We start from the raw sequence: 20,591 nt of genomic DNA, 5'->3' as shown, positions 1-20,591 counted from the left end.
ATATTTCAACAATAGAAAAAACACTTATTAGTGAAAATCGGGAAGCCATGTATAAGCGTCAAGCAAGGCGGAAACATTTATTGTTTACACCAGAATAGGTAAATTTTTGCATTTAGTTTTCTTTGATAAGCATTTTCACAATGAAATGTGAATATGTCTCGTATTTTCATAGTTTTGTGTAACGATTGGCACCCAAAAAGACAAAAAATTTATGTAATTTATGCGTAGTAAGCAAAGACATATTTGAGTGGTACCGCACGATCTAGAGTGCCAAAAATATTACATTATTTGTAGACGAATGTTGCAATAATACTTCTGTATAATGGGAAGTGCTCACCAAGGTATATGCATTCTCTTTACATTTAACAATGTGGATTTACATTTTGTAGAAATTTTCAACGGTGGTTTTATTTATTACTTGCATATTAAACTTCAAATTAACGTATGACAAAAAGTACAAAATGCAGAGCATTTATTGGCAACTAAATAAAAGTTATTTCTATTTAAATGTTATGATTACGATTATTATTTATTAAATAACGGGTCTACTGTATTATTGTTTCCTAATGTCTGCGGGTAGGAGTAGTGCGAATTTATATCTACAAAACAAAACATCCATAGTCAGTCGTTATAAAGTCAATAAAATGTTGAACCCAAACCACTATGCAGCCGTTCCACGTCACATCGATCACGTTTTACTGACGATGTCAGGAATTTTGTTAAAAGAGAAAAGTAGTGATATATGATGCAGTGCATGGGAATGTAGCAGCGATTTAACTGAGTATTTAATGTTTTCAAGTTTGCATATAAACTAAAGCCATATAAAATAGCAAAATTGACGAAATGAAATTTTTTTTACAATTTTTAATATTACAACATTCATTTCAACCCTTACATCAATAACCAAAATTTTCTACGATTTCCAAGGATGCACTTTATAGTTTCAACGTACACTTTTAGGTCCCAAATGTAAATTAATCTGTGATCATCGGAGGATGCAAAAATGTACAATAATTTTGCTATTTGACAACTGAAAATATTAAAGAAGTCTAAAAAATAAATTCTAAGTGGGTACCCCCCCCCCCGGTTATTAAAATAAGGTTATAATAATCTTTCTAATTGGAATTAAATTAAGTCAACTTCACCCAATAAGTAATTTTCGAGATAAATATTTATGGGGTATGTATCGTCTTCAAACGTTCTTATCTTGCAATATTTTGTTCTTTAATTAATATTCAAGTGAAACCACTACAGGAAAATTGATTGCAGTGAATTCTCGATATACAGGGTGTTCGGTAACTGGTGGTACAAGCAAAAAGGGGGTGATTCTACATGAAAAAATAAGAAAATATAGAACAAAATTTTTTCATGTGAGGCTTTGTTTTCGAGAAAATCGACTTTGAATTTTCGCCGGGTACGCGTGCACTTGATCATGTCTCGTTATAACGGATCTCACTGTAGATTATTGTCTCGATGTTCGATTTCAATTTTGAAAATGATAAAAAATGTTAACTAATTGAAATGCCGCAGCATCCGTACTATCTTTCAGACAGGTTATTGTCATGCTTGAATAGGCATTTTTCTTCCTTTCCAAATCATTGTTACAAAATTTTGAAAATCTTACCTACATTAACTCTTTGCACATCTATGCAGAGTCGCCAGATCGACTTGTGTCCCCACTCTACGTTCCCCATTGATTTTCAGCATTTTCTCGCCTAAATCTACAGTATTACAAAAGAAAAGTTAAAAATTTCCGGTTTCCTGAAGTGAAGTATAGCCTTACCTAATAAACTAATCCTTGTGAGATCTCCAAGAACACTCTAGCCGTTTGAATCGATTTTAAAAATATTATACGTTGTTAAATGGTGGCCGAATATGTTTGCACGCCACTGTATAATTTTTTTATTTCATACAGGTTACGCTATTTATATAATACTGTAAATTTTATAGTTGGGAAAGTTGGCCACTGTACATACATCGTCGTCACAGTAGGGGAATCTTAATCGCAGAATTAAAAATTAATTATATTGCGGACAGAGAAAAAGTCTTCGAGATCTAACAGTGTGCCAGACATTCGCCAATGACGAGGAGGAAATGGATCGGCGGGAAATACGAATGACAGTTCTTAACTTTCGCTGCCGATCTTGCGTTAGCGCGTGATGTGGCGTCAACGCTAAAGAGCCAATCACGCGCCAGCGCGTGGTGTGGAGTGATGCCTGAGTAGCCAGTCACGCATTTGTACGGGAAGAGTGGCAAATAACTATCAACACATCCTCCCGTGACCGGCAGTCAACCTGTTAATTGAGACCGATTGAGCTTAGCACAAATTAACGTCAGCCCGAATGGGAACGGGATAGAAACAGTCGGGATATAATGGTATCTAATTTGTCACGTCTTATCGTGCAATTATTTGTTAAATCATCTAGAATTTGTCACATGAACACCTACTTCTGTCAGGCTTGTAACATTTGTTACACATTGTATGAAATTATTGAGTTGAGGTCTTCTTGTTTTTATCCGCAGCGTTCAATTGTATACGCTAATAAATATTATCAGTACTGAAGATAACAAATAGTACACTGAAAGATAACAAAACCTAATCGAATAGGAATAACAATGCTAGTATTTTGCAAAATTTTGTTTCATTAAATACCATTCGTCTTCAAACCTTAGACCACGTAGAAAGTTCTTTGGCTAACAAGTTGGGTATAATTTTAACTTTTTTGTTTAAATGGCTTGTAAAATACTAAATGTTAGCGATTTTTGAAAAATCAATTTTTTGACGAAACATGGTTTTCTGAATAAAAATATATTAATGTTTTCCATAGAGAAGTGACTATATTACAATATGGAAAATGGTTTTTCTATATCTGCTTTTGTTTTCTTGTAGTTAGCAGTCAAACTTAAGAAGAAATAACAAACTTGGAATACTTACTAGTAACTTTTATATTTCTTGTGATTTCAGTTCATTTTGCTTTGGGAGATGCCATTCAAATTAATCGTCAATAATTAAAAATGAAATTATAGTCCAGAAAATAAAGTAATACATTAAAAATTATTTAAATAATAATATTTTAATTGAAAGAGATTCTTTGTATCAAAACTTTTAACCGTTCAAAAACTTAAAAGGTTGCAACCCTTTGTAGCGGGTATAATTGGTATAACATAAATATTAAACTTTTCTCATTTATCCTGCATTTCATCATTTCGTAGAATAATGAGAAGAAGAGATAATTTCAAATACAACTAAAAATAAAAAATGTGCGTAGAACATTTTTTGCAATCCCAAAAATAAAAATAAATGGCAAAATAATTTATTGTTTTTACACAGCGAAATATTTTTTATTGCGAACAAAAAGTTGCGAATGATATTGAAAATATTCACTGATCAATTTTTTTGTATCATCCCGTATATCGATCGTGAATCTAATCATATCTTTTTTTAGATTCTATTGAAAACCGACAGTAAAGAAATCACTGTATTTATGATTTTGAGTGAAAGATTATTTCAATTCTAATTTTTAAATCGTCTTGTAAAGTCAGAAATATTTGAATAAATATAGTATTTTCAAAAAAATCAATTATAAACAGCAAAATGTCCAAACGACCGCAAATAATAAAATATTTTAATAAGCACTGTGCTTATTAATAATTATTTAATAATTTACAAATGTATAACATAGATTTCTTTGTCTACCCATTGTCATTCATTGATTGTTTTAATCTATTTGTTGTTAGTAATGTTCTGTCTAGAGTTAAATTGAACAATTTCGAAACATGTATAATATATTTTGCATTTAAAAATCGAATGAAATGCCTCAAGTGATGCTCATCGAAATTTATTTGGAGAAACTTTTATGCATACAAATTTAATTATACAAATGCTTCGTAGACGAATAAAATGTTTACCGTATAATATCGGCAAAGAAGATCGAGTTTGATTGTGATTTTGGAAATTTTCTAACACTCAATTCATGCCAAAATTCAATTTACAACTGTCAATATTATACTGTTTATACTTCCAAAATTACGATTGCCAGATTAATCACGAATTAAAGTTTTGTAGTAAACCGTAAATGATTGAAAAATGATGCGAATAAAGTAACACCCGTTTCAGGTGACGATAAATTTGAGACAATTAAGGCATTTTGCCGTGATAACCTCGTAACACCGTCGCGACGGTTCCTGCTCGATTTTGAAACAGCTGCGGAACCATTAAGCTTCTTGCTGCGGAAACGGTAACAATGGATATGGAAGGACGAACAACAATTTGCCTTCGAAACATTAAGATTCATGATCGTGACCGCCTCTACTCTCTCGTGTCTGAATTTTAAACCGTCATTCGTTCTCCAAGCAAATGCGAGTACGTACTGTTGAGTGGAGAACTGTGTTAGAGCACGAAATCGATGGTTAGCTAAAGGTAACTATGTTTGCAAACCATAGGGTAAGGTACCCAATTACTGCGGGGGTACCAATTACTGTGTCTGTTACTTATTTTTAAAGCATAACAAATATTTAAAAATAGATATTAAGGGCCCGGGGTAGTCACGTGACTTTTTAATTAATAATTTCCATTCTTAAAATCCGTCTTGGTCTTGATCCGATGTGTCTTAAGTCTGTGACTAAGCTTGTCACATTTTTTGCTCTGTATTATCGATATTATGAATTCTGACGCCAGAAACGTGCTTCAAGTTTTCGCATTTATTTCGAAATCAACGAAATCAACAGAATCAAGACAAGTTATAGCTCAATTTTTAGCTGGGAATATTTTCTAGTGCGCGCTGGTCTCGACATCATCCAGAAAACTCATCCAATGACATACAAATGCTTGGATTTCATGGCATGCACATCGTCAATTTTTGGCTTACTTCTAACGCTTATATTACCAAATATCTGCATAATCTCGGCAGCTCTTGACCAGCGCGCACTAGATTGAACTAAATTTTAATAAGTTTTAAATATAAAATATTCTTATTTAGGGACGAAAACTTGAAGCACGTAAAACCATTTTTTGACGGTAATGTAGTCACTCTACCTTATCGCAAATCTACGGAGACCGGCCCCTTAAATTTTGTTTCATTAAAACCAATTAATATATATGTTATATATCTCATTTTTATTATTTATTATGCTTTAAAAATAAGTATAATTAATACAGGCGCAGTAATTGGTACTTCCACAGTAATTGGGTCTCTTATCCAATGTTGTCCAAAACAGAAGAGAAATCCGCAACAGAACATTCAATCATCGATCTACTTTCTGATAATGTAGGATATTTAAAAACATAAACTGTAGTTGAAAGGCTGTCAACATTTCGACATTAATTGTAAGTGTCATGGTTCATTTGAGGATCACGTTCTTTAACGCAATACCTTTATTAGTATTTCTAAAAATTACAAAGTTACATGAAAAGCGTGTGCCAAAACGAATTCAATCGTATGCGACACAATGATCTTCAAGGTTACACAAAGTCACAAATCGAAGAAACATTTTGAATATTTCGCAAAAAATATGGTTTACCATTCACCGCCCAGAATTATAAACGTCTCGAAAACCAAAATTAACGCTAGCATATGCATTAATATCTCGGACAACACTAGCAGAAGCTACGAAATATTTAAATAAACAACATTTTTAATATACCACGTTTTTAAGACGGACTAAAAAGTATAAAATAATTATTCCTAGTCCCATACAGATTCCTAACCCCATACAGATAGTCTTGAAAATTTGTGATTGTGAATTTTTAATAGCTATGAAAATACTTGTAAGATTTAAAACGAAAAACGTGGAGCGCATGCAATAGATAATTGATGCATGAATAGCTCACCTAAGTTACTAACAATTTCATTGAGTGAGTTTTCTCAACGGCAGGTACTCTCTACACTCCTTACTATTATCTTGTGCCCCACGTTTTTAGTGTTAAATCTTACAAGTATTTTCATAGCTATTAAAAATTCACAATCACAAACTTACAGGACTATCTGTACGGGGTTAGGAATCTGTATAGTGCTAGGGAAAATTATTTTATACTTTTCAGACCGCCTTAAACACGTGGTATATCAAAAATAAAAAATTTTTTATTTAAATAATTATTTTCTACTTTTTAGTCACGTGTGTTCTCATTGAGTTCTGAGCTATGATTAAAGTTTCAAGTCTCTAGCTCATGGGGAAGTTAGTTTAAAATCAATTGTCACAGACAGACAAGAAAGCGAGTTAATAACAACGTGGTGAAAATATAATTAGGAGAGCCGATATATAGAATCATGCACAAAGAAAGCGTATTGAATCTTGTAAACAGATTGGCACGAGGTATTCAAAGTATTTCTTGCATTTCTGACCTTGTGTAACCTTGCAGGTCATTGCGTCGTATATTCATTTCTAAAACAATAATGCAGATCGTAGCACACACCCAGACGCGATTTCTGGACACAGTGTACTACAGTTATAAAATGAGCGTAATGGTTCGACAGATTGAAACGCTGGTCGTCACAACTATTGGAATACGATTTTCGTGTCGTGCATCGATAAAAGGACCTAAATTGCATGTTGGGCACTCTATTGCTCGTGTTCCAAGACTTGAGACCAGGTGGAACGTGCTACGCGGTCAACATAACTAACTACATAATAGAGTAAAGTGAAAAGTGCACTATCGTTGTTAATCAGATTTATTTCGATATGAATAAAGTACGCGATACTTACGGGGAATTTATGATAGCAGTAAACGTTTTAAGAACGAGTGGGTAGAAATGCATCAAAGTTTCCGACCACCACTGGAAGTTTGTCAAATGATGTATTTGAAGGATCAGCGGCATTACCGTCGAACCGATATATTGATTCTCGAAATGTTGTGCAATTATTTAAATGAATGATCATTGGTGTTACTGGAGGATACACCCAAATAGTTTCGTAAAACCACAATAAAATTTAATTTAGACATTAACAAAATTATCAATTATTATCATGTTACTATTTTTGCAAGATACAAATTGACGAGCACACAAATAAAAAAATGTGAAGTCGTCGATTTACTTTAATGTATTAATTAGACAGCGGAGCTTTATGCAAAATAAAAATATTTTGCAACGATCCTGGGTACCAAGAGTCAAATAATAATTTCACTTCATCAAATGAAAAAAATTGATGCTATATTTTCGACTTATTTTCTCATGCAGAACCATCCCCTACACGTTTACACCATTTTTAAACATCCTGTAGACGTATGGAATAAAATAGTTTACGAAACTTTGAAGTTGATTTTTAAGAGAACGGTTGTCTTGAAACCCAGAATTCCTTCCAATTGTATGTTCTATAGGACGATGTTGTTCTTCGCGGTGAGTTCTATAGGACGCAATAAAAAAAATGTTTGACCTTGAGAAAAGAGTCGAGGTTACTTTTTCGGTCCATTTTTGTAACAGATCTCCACCTATCCAGAGTTGCAGAATCTCGCTACAGTGGTCGCTGCATATAATTTTGGAACACCCTGTACAAGAAAGTATGGGAAATGCTACTTTTTAGGTTGATGTAACAGCGCAGTTTTGTAACATTCTGGTCGGCAACCGTAACCAAAGCTATAGGTGTATTCTCAATCAATTCGGGTATTCCCATGTGCTATTCTATGTCAGCTGGTCTATTTCAATAAAGGTATCGAACACTCTGTTTTAACGTGGAGGAATTCAATGACATATTATGAACAGATGTAAATATCATATGTAGAGTGCTCGAACGAGGTGTGAATCATATTTTCAAAACGTTAATTATTTCGATTACACGCGCGTTCACACGTAGTGAGAGGGAGAGGGGGATGGGGGAAAGAGAGTGGAGGGTGAGTGACAAACAGTCGAGATAGTAAACACCTTAAAATTCAAATTCATGTATGCTGCGTGATTCGCGACATTGCATCCATCACCGCCGGCGCTATTAAATTTCGGTCGGAAACCCAAACCGTTTCGCCGCATATGCGTGGAAAATAAACCACCGATAGAGATAGCGATAGAAGTAGTAAATTGATAGGCGAGCCCGTACGACCACCCTGAACACTGTATCTAGATGTTTAATGGAAATACGGCGGCCGCTTATGAACTGTAATACTACGAATACAACAATTTTCAATGTAGCGATCGAAAGTTCAAAATAGAGGTCTGATACTAAAGCAACGTATTGGGTGTAGGGACGAGAAGTTGGCTAGCCAGACCACACCGGGGATGAGAGGGTTTATTCTGCTCATTCCACCGGAACAAACTACAAAACACTTTCGTAGTCTCGTGAGCAATTCGATTTGTAGGTGTAACCATCTCGGTTAGAGAAAAGATGACCGGAAATAGAGTTGGTAAACTCTAAATGGAAGGCTTAGAAACCAATCAGGATAAGTCCACTTTTTTACTGAAAGTGAGATACTAGTAGTCCCATCAATGATGTTACGGTGGCACTATGTAATTTTAACCTCTCTTAGTACCTTACAATTTTCTTGTTTCCCTCCGTTCTCGTTAACTCTGACACAGCCATCTACTATGTCGGCCCACCTTTGATATTTGGTGTGAAGTCATTGAGAGGGATGGTTGAGCCACCTGTTCACTCGCGTAAAATCCTCTATGTCGTACGGCTACCCAAGTCATGTCAACGCGTGTCGTTGCTCGTGAAGGGTAGGTGGAGGAAACTCAGGGTATCGTTTGATCGCTTCTCTTGGCCGTCGTTCTTCGTATGAAGCATCGGGTACCGTACTTGTCGGCTCCGGGGTTCGCTCTTGCCTCTTTGAAAGAATAAGAGCCTTCGGTCTGATTCGCTTTCGGTCCTCCATAGATCGGAAACCTCTTCTCCGATTCACGCCTTTTGCCCCGCAATAATTACTTGACATCTGTTAAATGAAAAAGTAGTCTCTCGGGACTTCATTTCGGGTCTCTTGTGCAGCAATTTCGTCGTGGTGAGACTCGCGCTTTTCGATTTTTCAACCTGATCTCATATTTTTGCCTGAGACTAAGTGCCTCTATAACCGGATGCCAGAATTGTACACACCTCATGCATTTATGGTCGCTAAATCACATTAAACATTCGTACCTGTAGAACTGAGTATTTTAATATATTTGATTTAATTTGTAATACGACTACGACGCGATGCTGGGATATTTTATAGGTTATTCTGCACGTGGTCTTCCTCTACTGTCCTCTACTAACGACTCTCTGACCAGTACGCTCACGAGGCCCGCACAGGTACATCGCTCGGCGCTAATCATACCATAGACCATACACTACAAGAGATGGCGACACCCATCGACGTCTCCATAGAATACAAATATACTAGATACTCAACAGTGCCAGACAACGAGTAAGATACTCGATTCTCACTAATATCACAGACGAGCTATAAGGATAGACCTATCATCACAGACGAGATATAAGGATAGACCTATCACCTTATGGGACTTCATGGCTCATGTTCTGAAATATCGACTGTTCAAAAAATCAGAGATTTTGGTATGCCTTCTACGATTTAGAGTGGTGAGTTTAGGAATTATATTGAATTACAGGTATCGAAGGCGTAGTTGCCAAATCACATCCGAGAGTATTCGTCGCATAGTTGCCAATTTACTGTTACTGCCGTGTAATGCACAGCACGTATTTCGGCTATTTTCTAAGTTACAGTCGCAATTCTGGAAAAGTAAACGAAACGATCCATTACATGATTAATTCAACCTGAATATTGCATCCCTGTTTAAATACAATACTTTCTGTTTCCATACTTATTTTAAACCTGAATAAATGCTTTTTCAATTTATATAAATAAACTTTATTTATTATTAAACAACAATTATTTTGTTTACTATTAATAAATAAAAGTTTATTTATTAACTGTTGTTGGCTTCTTTGAACCTTCTGCTACCAAATACAATTTCCAAAAGGACGGAAAAATATTCAAAAGATTGTCAACAAAAATTTTAATGAGAGTTGTTATGCGAGGTTCCATATTCGTTACAAGTTGCGACGTGTCGGGTATATATTACATTTATAAAGTACATATTAATATTTGGCTGTTTACAACATTTGAATTTTGCAGTTAAACATATTCTTTATTGTACGTACAGTTTCATTAATTTATTATTTATACCCAACATAAAGTTTAACTAATCATAATCGAAAGTAGTATTTGAAATCGTTGAAGTATTTTAGAAAACAATATTCTATTGGATTCGCGAGACTGCAGTGACTATATGTAGCTATTTTTAATTTTAATTCCTGCCACTCACGACGCTGTCAGCAGATTTTAATTGCAGTTGGTAATACAGGATGTGACACGAAAATGGTAATGAGGTTACGTGACCCCAAAAAAGTGGGCCACAAAAATACATTGTACGATAGGTCTATTCTATACCTCGTCTGTGCTAATATGCCTATGTAGATTCATGAGTTATGAAATTGGTAATAACTCGTTACTAATGAGGCTCCAGAGCCCGCCACGAACGTATGACGGAAAAATACATTGGATGATCGGTCTATTAACATACCTTACCTGAGGCATCGATTTGGTTGAATATGCAGGTAACCTATACATATAGGTACCGTTTGGATTGCATCTCAGTGCTTGGAAGTACAGAAATTGTCTTTTGGAAGTACTAGAATTTATGAAGTTGCTGAAGAAAATGGGTATGCGTCTCTTGTGGGAGAGCATTTCCGGAGGACGTTCAGCAGCGGAAAACGACGACCACGCAGGTGCAAATGCAGACTTCCGGCAAGTGACAAGTTTCGGCCACTGCTGAATGTGGCCTGAATACTAAGCAGACGCACGGGGTAAAGATAGAGGATGAAAGCATCGACCTCCTTGTGACATTCCCCCATCGTTAGAAATCGCTTCCGGGGGTTGCTCTTGTTACGTGCGAAGAGTTTTCTCCCCGGTTATTTCGATTAGAATACTTCTAATCTCTTTTCTGAGAATGGAAAACGACTTATATCGGCCCCGTTCAGAGTTGCCAGATTAAGCCTTGTCTCCCCACGACTTCCTCTTCTACGACGCTATTTCCCTACACTTCCGCTAACGGTCACGTGACGCATGCCGTCTCTATCGTGCATGTGTGTCACAATGTCACGTGACTAATCCAGGACTGATAGAGAGAGGGCAACTTTTCCCCTAAATTTCCTTAAAACAAATAAGATGACTACTCGATACAAGACACGATATCTCGAAGTTTTGTTTGGAATGACGAAAAAATCACTACCTTGTTTATTATAAATACAAAATTGTCACTGAAAAATTGATAACACACATGTAACACGGTTTCCACTATTTGTAGAGAGTCCACTGAAAAAAGTGTTTTATTGTCTAAAACGCAATCAACCATGGAGACGATTTCCATGAACACTTCTGACTGACACCATTTTTCGACTGGATTTTAACGTTATTTCGTACGGTAATAGGTCTGGGTTAAACCAAAACTCCGTTGCGATCCACGATATACAAGAAAATTAAAACAACAGTGATTGTAATAAACCTTGACTTTTCAGTGGCGGATTCAATTAAAAAATTTATTAGATTTCTTGGAACTTCGGTGCAACCTTGCGTTGCACTTAACGCGCTAAAAAATGTACTGCATAGGTAACATTGTGGTCCGAGCAACCTTAACAAAATAGGAATAAAACTCGCTTAGCCAGATACCTCATGACTTGACACTTTATTTTAATTCCGTTCTTCCCATTTCGTTTGGACGGAACCACTGTGTAAGCTGGTAATTAGAGCTGAGACTGATATACGGCCGGAAACCATATACAATCCACTTTCTCTATGTTAGTAGGTAATCTCGTCTGTTTGAGTGTGAGGATCTGGATTGCGTCTGTCCCCAAATTGTAAAGGGAATTACTAGGGGAAGTGCAATCTTGATTATTAGGCGGGTCACTGGGGATGAAGTTTTGCAGCATGCAGAGGGTGGAGTTGTGTTCTAAGGGGCGTAGGTGAATTGTGACGTTGCAATTTTTCAACGCATCCTTTATACGTCCATGCAACTGCTCGAGTCTTCACAAAACGCAAAAGCGTATTCTGGAGACTCTTTGGGAATCGACGTAAAATTACTAATCACGTATCGTTCAAAGGCGAGATGACCCTTAAGAAACAGATAACCAAAAGTCCAGATAATTTATACTTTTCTGTGACAACATCAAATCTAGCCAACCCACCTAGTTTTTGTTAAGACGTATCACATTTGACTAAAACATTATTATTAAGGAAGTTATTAACATTTTATCCCAATTTGTGTATCTAATACGATCGATATACAAATAAGAAACTATGTAACTAATTTAAACGACATCTTTCAAAGTAAGATTTCTCAGAACCATGAATTAAAGTTATGGAATCATAACACCTCTTGGTGACAGTTATGAGTTCCTGCTGACTTTAAGCATCGGTCACAATAAAACAGAAGCAAATATTACAAAATGGAGTTTATAATATTATAATATAATTAATTCTCTATCAAGTAACACGATTTTTTTTAATTTACAATATTACGAAAATCGATTTTTGACATAATTTTTAACATGTTTCTGACATTCATGGTCTTATTTTTTAGTATTATAACATTTCGATGTTATTGATATATTATGTGTACCAGTCCAGTATAATGATTTAAATGGTAGTTATGGTGTGTGGATGTATAGACACTGTTAAAACGGATGTTGTTAATACATACTGTTAATACGTATGTATGTTGAGTCTTACGACTCAAGGTGAGAGAATGTTAAATATATGTGTGGTATATCTACCGCGGGAGCTCCCATCTGAAGTCTGTGAAATGTATCTGCCGCGGGTGCTGCCAACTGGCGGATATGTAATACAGTCTTTACCCACTTGTTGTTCCAAATATCTAGCCGATAAAAGTCCCAGAACTATCCCCACTGCCACGGGGAATACCCCCCCCCCCCCTTGATCGCCGAGGCCACTGGTATTATGTTTACGATATTTGTCTCTGACCAGACCCGTGTTTTGGACATATAACGAGTAGACACTGTATATCTGTAAGCGTTTCTCTCCTTTGTGAAACACTGTAGTTTTGGACGCCATCTGGCCAATATAGTGGCTTTTTGTAAGGCAATAAAGATTTGTGTAAAGTCTCAGTTAGATTTTGAACAGACACATTAGTAAGGAATAAAAAAAAAATGCATAACATGTAAAATTATACTCCAGCGTTTATATTTCAGATTGAGAAACACGCAATTGATCGATCGAAGAATTTTTATTTTTCATTTTTATTTTTTACAAAAAAAAAAACGAACGTCGCATGGATTTCTACGAGATTACAACAATCAGTCATTGCATTAGCTATTACAATATACTTGATTTATTAATAATAACACTGTAAACATAGTATGGTACAGTTAACATATGTGAATTTTGAAATTTCGCAGAATATAATTTCAAATATCACCACTGAAAGATCTGACACAACTTCGACTTCTTGTTTTAAATTCAAGCAAAAATTCCGATAAACGACGGAACCTATAATCTAACTAGCAAAGCAAGGAGAAAGATAAAATCGATACTAAGCTGCCACGAGGTTTGTCACGTACAAGGTTATGAAAAACGAGAAGTTGTAGATTCTACCTCACTTGACACTTGCACTGCAAATAGATTCGCTGTTGAAACATTCTCCAACGCATTTCTCAACGTTAAATATCTGGAAAATACACATTTTCACTCCCTACGGAGTAACGTTGAACGAAGCAGATAAAATATTATATATACCCAGAGGTGTGAATATAAAGAGGTCTGGATTATAAAGTATAGATGAAAAAAAGTAGAGGAAAGTGACCTAATGCGGGACAACATTAATGGCAGACACTAGGATTTGTATTAAATAACACTATACAATACCAAATTTGATTTGCAATAAGTGTTGAGTGATTTTTATAGACTTTGTGAATTGCTCAATCACGCAACGTTTTCGAAGAACATTATCAAGACATGGTAAACACAATGTAATTTGAACTGTGTTTAGCGGATTTATCTGTACGTTTATTCGAAGTCTTTGAATAAATTTCGAATAATTTTCGCCAGCACGAATAAATGGCGTCGAGCCCGTGTCATTTTAATCAGAAAAATTCAACAAACAAGTTAGTGCAAATATTGCTTCGCGCCGTTTATTCGTGCTGGCGAAAATTATTTGGGCTGAATTCGGGAAAACATCTCCCTTCCTTTCGACGCATGACCTACACCATTCTATTCGTTTTGACATGCTGAACACAAAATGTACGTGTCATTTTTCGCGCAAATGAACAGTTTTCGAGATATTCGTGAAAAACTACGGCTACTACATACAACAGCCCTAATATACAGGCCCTGACATATACAGGCATATATCATCAGAGTTCATTGCTGGAAAAAATCTAATTGACACCAATACTAATGCAAAACTTACCGAAAATCCATTAGTTAATAGTGTTGGTTTGGGTTAGTTTCTTTTCGAGCGAGCAAACTTTACGACTCTCACATTAAACAATATAACATTTTATTACAGAATTTACTAATAAGTGGAACTGGAATTGGTCTGGGTTAGTTATTTTTCTTTTTTCGAGCGACCGAAGCAAGCGAGAAATGTTTGAAGTTCTCACATTCGACAATATTAAAGATCTTAGAAATCCCAACCTTTCTATATTCTATACAGGAAATACCTTTCTAACAAGTTCGCCCGTTATATACGTTGTTTGCTGGTCGCCGCACTCACAGTGGTCTGAGAACGCGATTTTGCTGGCCAAAAGCAAAATGTCATTGGAACTTTCTAAAAGTTGGTAATCACGTGTTTTTGAGGTCACTGATAATAAATCTGATACCAAAAATTAAAAATTAAAAACGGTGGATTTAATACTGTGCACACAACTATATACATATAATTATAGTACACTATATACATTTAATTATATTATTATATAATTATGTTTCTGACGTTAATTCTAAATTATCCAAATTCTTCTCTTCATCTGAATCTTCTGCAAATATAAAAATAATTAACCTTCTGATGAGAAGACAGTATGATGGCAAGTTAAAAATGGAACATACGTTCTGACATTGTCATACAAAATTATTTCAAACACAAACTAAATTTCACACTAAATAAATTAATTTAAAATATGTATATATGTATGTATACAAGGCATTCAGGGGATTCTTGATGGAGCGATATGTGGAACGGATGAAATTTATGTCGGGACAGAATTCGTATTACGCTACTTTGACTTATGCCTACTTCCCGGGAAATTTTTTTCGTACTCACGTGAAGATTGACAGATATAGCTGCTAAAATATTAATTTCATTGTCTTCATTAATCGTGGAATTCTTCCGTTTGTGCTGTCTTGCAAGTACACTACCAGTACTTCGAAACAACCTGTATGTATTAACACTAGAACTACCGAGACCTAAACATGACTTAGACTTATCCCTTTATGATAATAGCAAGATTGAACTTGCTCAGGTTTCATACGATTTTTATGGTAACATGTACTCCAAAGAAGAGATATATTAAAAAATTTCTCGTGAAAACGTTTTCATAGTTTCAGTAATCGCGAAAGAAGAAATCATTCACCAGTCATTTTGACTGGTTCGGTAGTTCTAGTGTTAATGAAAGTTGTGTCTAGGAGTGTTTCGCTCGGGGTACCTTTCTTCAGAAAGCAATTGGGCCTGCACTGCATTTTGTCTACTTTCACAGTAAATCGTGATCATATCACACTTTTCAGTCATTGAATAAGACATAGCGGAGTCGCGTTTGGAAACATACTGATAGTAAATAAGAATGCTAATAACAATAACATTGAAGGACCTTAGTATGTTTACTTTAACTACGACCATACTATGTTTACTATTTACTACAAGTCTCAACCGTGATAAACGTATTCTGCTTTCATATTCTAAATCTTATACGTTTTCTCTGTCTGTGACCTTGAATGACCTTGGAATAATTATTGTCACTGAATTCCTAATGAAAGGGACTATCATTGCAGGTGTTTAAAAAAGGGTGGTTACATTTAAAAAAGTCAAGGTGACCTTGATATCTCTAAAAAAATGACATAAAAACAAAATTTTGTTATGGCATCGTGTCAGCCCCATTGTACCATTCAACTTTGTCCTTACCATATTTTACGTATCTTTAGAAACAACAAAGATATTTGAGGTGCAAACGTTAGGTGACTCACCCTGTATATAAAACATTCATTCAAACCTGTTATATCATGTTCTATAATGAGTTCTTAGAATAATTAGTTTCACTTTGAATTTCAGAAATTTGTATTCAAAACGTTACCCTCGATTCCACAATTATCTGAAATGAATAATATTTTGGATTTTGAAGGTTTGAAGTGTTTTGTTACTGTATAGTAAAAAAGTTTTTCAAAATCTTGAACTCAGACCACTTTGCGTTGAGGAACAGAAAAGAAGGGGGCCTATGCTGCATACACGTCGCGGCGCGCCGTCACAGACGCATAGGTATACGCAGGATTCATGTAGTAGTAGCTGTTTTTCGCGAATATCTCGAAAACCATTTATTTGCGCCAAAAATGACACGCACATTTTGCGTTCAGCATGTCAAAACGAATAGAGTGGCGTAGGCCATGTGCCGAAAGAAAGGGGGGCGTTTTCCCAAGCCCTACCAAAATAATGAAAAATAAAGAAATTTTGTAATTGGATTAGTAGTTGCTTCACTCCGATATACCTGACCCTGGTCTGAGATTCTCTGGCCTGCAGGTTATGGCTCTGGGTCTTCGGGGCTCGACCCTCGGTAGTCGTTTATTCGAGTTGGCGAAAGTTATTCGAAGTTTTCGAATAAAGATAAAGATAAAAGATGAAAAAATTGTTCGAAGTTCGAATAAATCCGCTTCGAATAAAAAAAAATTATCTTTATTCGTCGGATAAATTTTTGTTGAATAAAATTATTTATTCGATACTCGTCTAATAAAGATACTTTTTTTATTCGAACCTTGGAATAACGAATAAAGATAAAGTATCTTTTATTCGAATCGTTATTTAAATAATTTTTTATCGAAATAATGCCCAACTCTTGGTTCAACAAACGGTCAGCTCGATTTAGACATGACCGCCCACTTAGATTTTCTAAACAGTCACAAACGTCTCATGATATGACCGTTTGTTGCACCAAACTATCAAAAAAATTTGTCCTTTTATAGTCACGTCGAAATCTAGCTGACCGTTTGTTGCCCTGAGCTCTTCAATTATCGCAGCGGATTTATCAGGTGCTCAATCGAATCTGCAGAATCTCAGCTATAATCTGACCTTAAGGTGTTGGTGTTGCGATCATTTCTCGCCGAGTTCAATGAAAAATGGAAATTAAAAAAACAACGAAAGAAGTGCCTTCATGAGGAAGAAATGCACTTTCTATTGCTTTTTTGCACAAGATTCTACGATGATTTTTTCGCTTTCTAGAGCCAGTTCAAGTCAAAAAGACCATTTTTGCTTCAATGTTGCATAACTCGAACAAAAAAATCGCACTATGTTCGACAACTAGGTTTTTGCACAGGAAAGCAGGCGCTTTGATGGTATCGGGATTTATAAAAACAAATTATCTCTTCCCATGTGACGTCTGGAAGTTGAACAACATTTTTTGTAACTGTCAAAGTCTTCTTTACAACGTTACAACTGTGTTGAAAAACAACGTAGCTGAGAATTTGAAAAAGCATCTGAAAGTAGAGACTTCAAGCTATCAAATGATTTTTTAACGATATCGATATAACAATTTTTGTTGGAGTTGTGATCTCTTGAAATTGATGAAATTTCTCGGGTTCATAGAGGTGAGCCTTTAATTTTTTTGAGGAGTGTAGTAATATGGGTTAATTGCGTTGTTAAATCATTTTTAAAAGTGATATTCTATAGTGATAGATTATGTCAATTAATTTTCCTTAGTCTTTTATTAGTAATATTTGATGAACAGTCATTTTTGTGTGTTTCAAGAATCACAAGTATTTAGCCATACAAACGGTTAAGCTTACATAAACTAATACTTACAGTTATAGCAAAATCATCCCGAAGGACCTTCAGGAGGCACATCGTATTTGCACCTCGCCATGCAGATAATGTAGGAACAATTTCATCCCAGTGGTAATCTGTGGCAAAAATAGAATTCATGAGAAATAAAACGATTGTGCATATATGTCATACTAATGAATACAGATATCACATTGGATGAACCTTCGAGCATTATTAACAATTAAACGAAATATGTTTTGAAGTTCTCATTCATAAATATTAATTAAGGTGAAGGATACGTCATGGAAATTCCAATATTTTGTTAATAATATACATTAAATAAATATCTGTTTACTAAGTTAAAATCCTTTACGCAACATAGTATCAAAGATTTTTATATGAATAGAAGAAGAAAATATAATCTTAAAAAAATTTATTTTTCAATTCCTTTGGAGTATATGAATAGAAGAAGAAAGTATAATCTTAAGAATAGGAAACAGAAATAATGGAAAATAGAATTTTACTTTGCAACGATTATAATTGTAATTAACAATAAATATATTCCACTATTTATGTATCAATAAATAGATTAATATCATTAGATTTTGAATTATTTCCAAGTAACAACGAATAAAACTTTATCTGTGATCAGTCGTCGAGGATTAATTCTGCGATTCACGTGTCGTTTGACGCGAATTTCCTGTTGCGTTTCACATTTACGGAAGCATAATGAAATTGCAGCGGCCGGGCGAAATTCGCAGGCTACCGCACGCATTGCAATTAATCCGGCGCACGTTGTGTAATTTTAATGGGATAACTGCCGTGCCTCGTTACAAAATTAATATTTCACGGGTAGCCAACACAGTGAATCACACGTTTCGTTTAATCTCGTTGAAATATATGTACGCGATTGATAAAGACCTTTTTATTGGTTTCAAATTTTGCAATTTTGAATACTGCATTTATTTACACACGCAATGTACACAGGAAAATGTATTATTATTGATTTTATTGGACACATGCGCGCTATATAGTAACACATATTGTTCTCACATAAAAAGTATATTATGTTGTGTTCAATTACAGAAAGCATATTACATCTAAAGAATATTGAAATTTGTGAAAATTTAACAATAATTAAAATTCAAACGTCTGAGTTCAATATTGTAATAAAATAAAATGTTGCACATTTTCTTTAAATATGTATTACATACCTGTAGTTTAACTTAAAAGGTACAGTCCTTTCTCGATGTATGTCCACAACACAGGTCTACTCAGGGACATATATCGTCCAGGAGATACTATTCTTTGATCCACGCCGAAGGTAGAAAAGGACAGCGAAGCTCGAGTAGTCTCGGTCGCCGAGGAGTGTAACATAATATAGGTCGGGCATATCGGTGTGAGGCCAAGAGACCACTACTAATCCAATAACAAAACTTCTTTATTTTTCATTATTTTTTATAGGACTTTCACCAACATATACGTAGCATTTTTCTAATGAAACTGATATGAAATATGATATAATTTCGATGATATTTACTTGTGTAACGAACGATAAAAGTTGCTTCCCATTATAATTATATTAATGTAAAATTATTGTAAATGTGATCCGAATTATATCGTGTTTGGTAACATTTTATTTCGAAAAATGCCACGAATATATTTAAGAAAGTGTCATAAAAAAATAAGTAATGATACAAAAGTTCAATTTTTTATTTAAAGGCCTGAGCTCACGCGGGCCTTTGAACTGTGCAAATGGCTGCGACTCTCCGCGTCTCTTTCTTTCCCATACAACCATATTCCATACAATATCAACGGAATTATATCATATTTGATATCATTTTCATTTCAAAAACGTCACGAATATGTTGGTGAAAGTCTCAAAAAAAAAAAAAATAAAATAAAAAATAAAGAATTTTTGTTATTGGATTAGTAGTGGTCTCTTGGTCTTACACCGACATACCCGACCCATATTATGTTACACTCCTTACCAACCGAGGTCTCTTGAGCTTCTAGACCCCTCACGGGGTATACCCTGCGACAATGGGGATAGTTCTGGGACTTTTGTCAGCTAGATATTTGAGACATATATCGAGAAAAGACTGTATATATTGCTTTATGAATAAACTCATTCTGCAATTTCCCATGAAGGAATTTTTACAACCACGATAAGTAGAAAAACTATCTAGATTCTATTATTTTGACGAATCTGATCATTAAAACTTTATGTGAAATTTATTGTTCTTGCAAGTAGTGTAATGTAAAAAAACTTGTTACTTGTTAATGACATTTTGAAAGTAACATCAAAGTTGAAATAAATAAGTTCAATTTACCATACGAGTCTATGAAGTATAAATAGTTTTTTATATACATTTCGCAGTCGCACAAAGAATACTAATAAAACTAAGCTACTTAATGATAGCTACCTAGCTAATTAATGATTAATAAAACAAATTGTAACTATTTCACAAATACTGAGACTATCTAAAAAGTAATATGAGTAGAAAGCATTTGATGCACTTGATATTGAAATCTCATGTAAGAATTTTAAATTTTAACAACACAAAGTCTATAAAATGTATTAAAAATAGATCTTGAATAATTTCTATGCGAGCTGAACCTGACGTGTCAGAAAAATGA

General features: G+C 34.8%; 1 protein-coding gene across 4 annotated transcripts in view; it reads right to left on the bottom strand.

Annotated features, from left to right (window-relative positions):
* The window catches only part of LOC143360924 (uncharacterized), a 333,702-nt gene that overhangs the window by 172,553 nt on the left and 140,558 nt on the right, over positions 1-20,591 (bottom strand). For all 4 annotated transcript variants that reach the window (XR_013083372.1, XM_076800123.1, XM_076800125.1 and 1 more), the window contains exon 3: positions 17,991-18,088. The gene's annotated coding sequence lies outside the window, so the exon portion shown is untranslated. The remainder of the gene's footprint in view (positions 1-17,990; positions 18,089-20,591) is intronic.

The sequence above is a fragment of the Halictus rubicundus genome, chromosome 14 (genome assembly GCF_050948215.1).
Source record: "Halictus rubicundus isolate RS-2024b chromosome 14, iyHalRubi1_principal, whole genome shotgun sequence".
In the NCBI taxonomy this organism is placed as follows: Eukaryota; Metazoa; Arthropoda; class Insecta; order Hymenoptera; family Halictidae; genus Halictus; species Halictus rubicundus.
The sequence above is the reverse complement of the archived record's forward strand: the minus strand, read 5'-3'. Positions and strand labels throughout refer to the sequence as shown.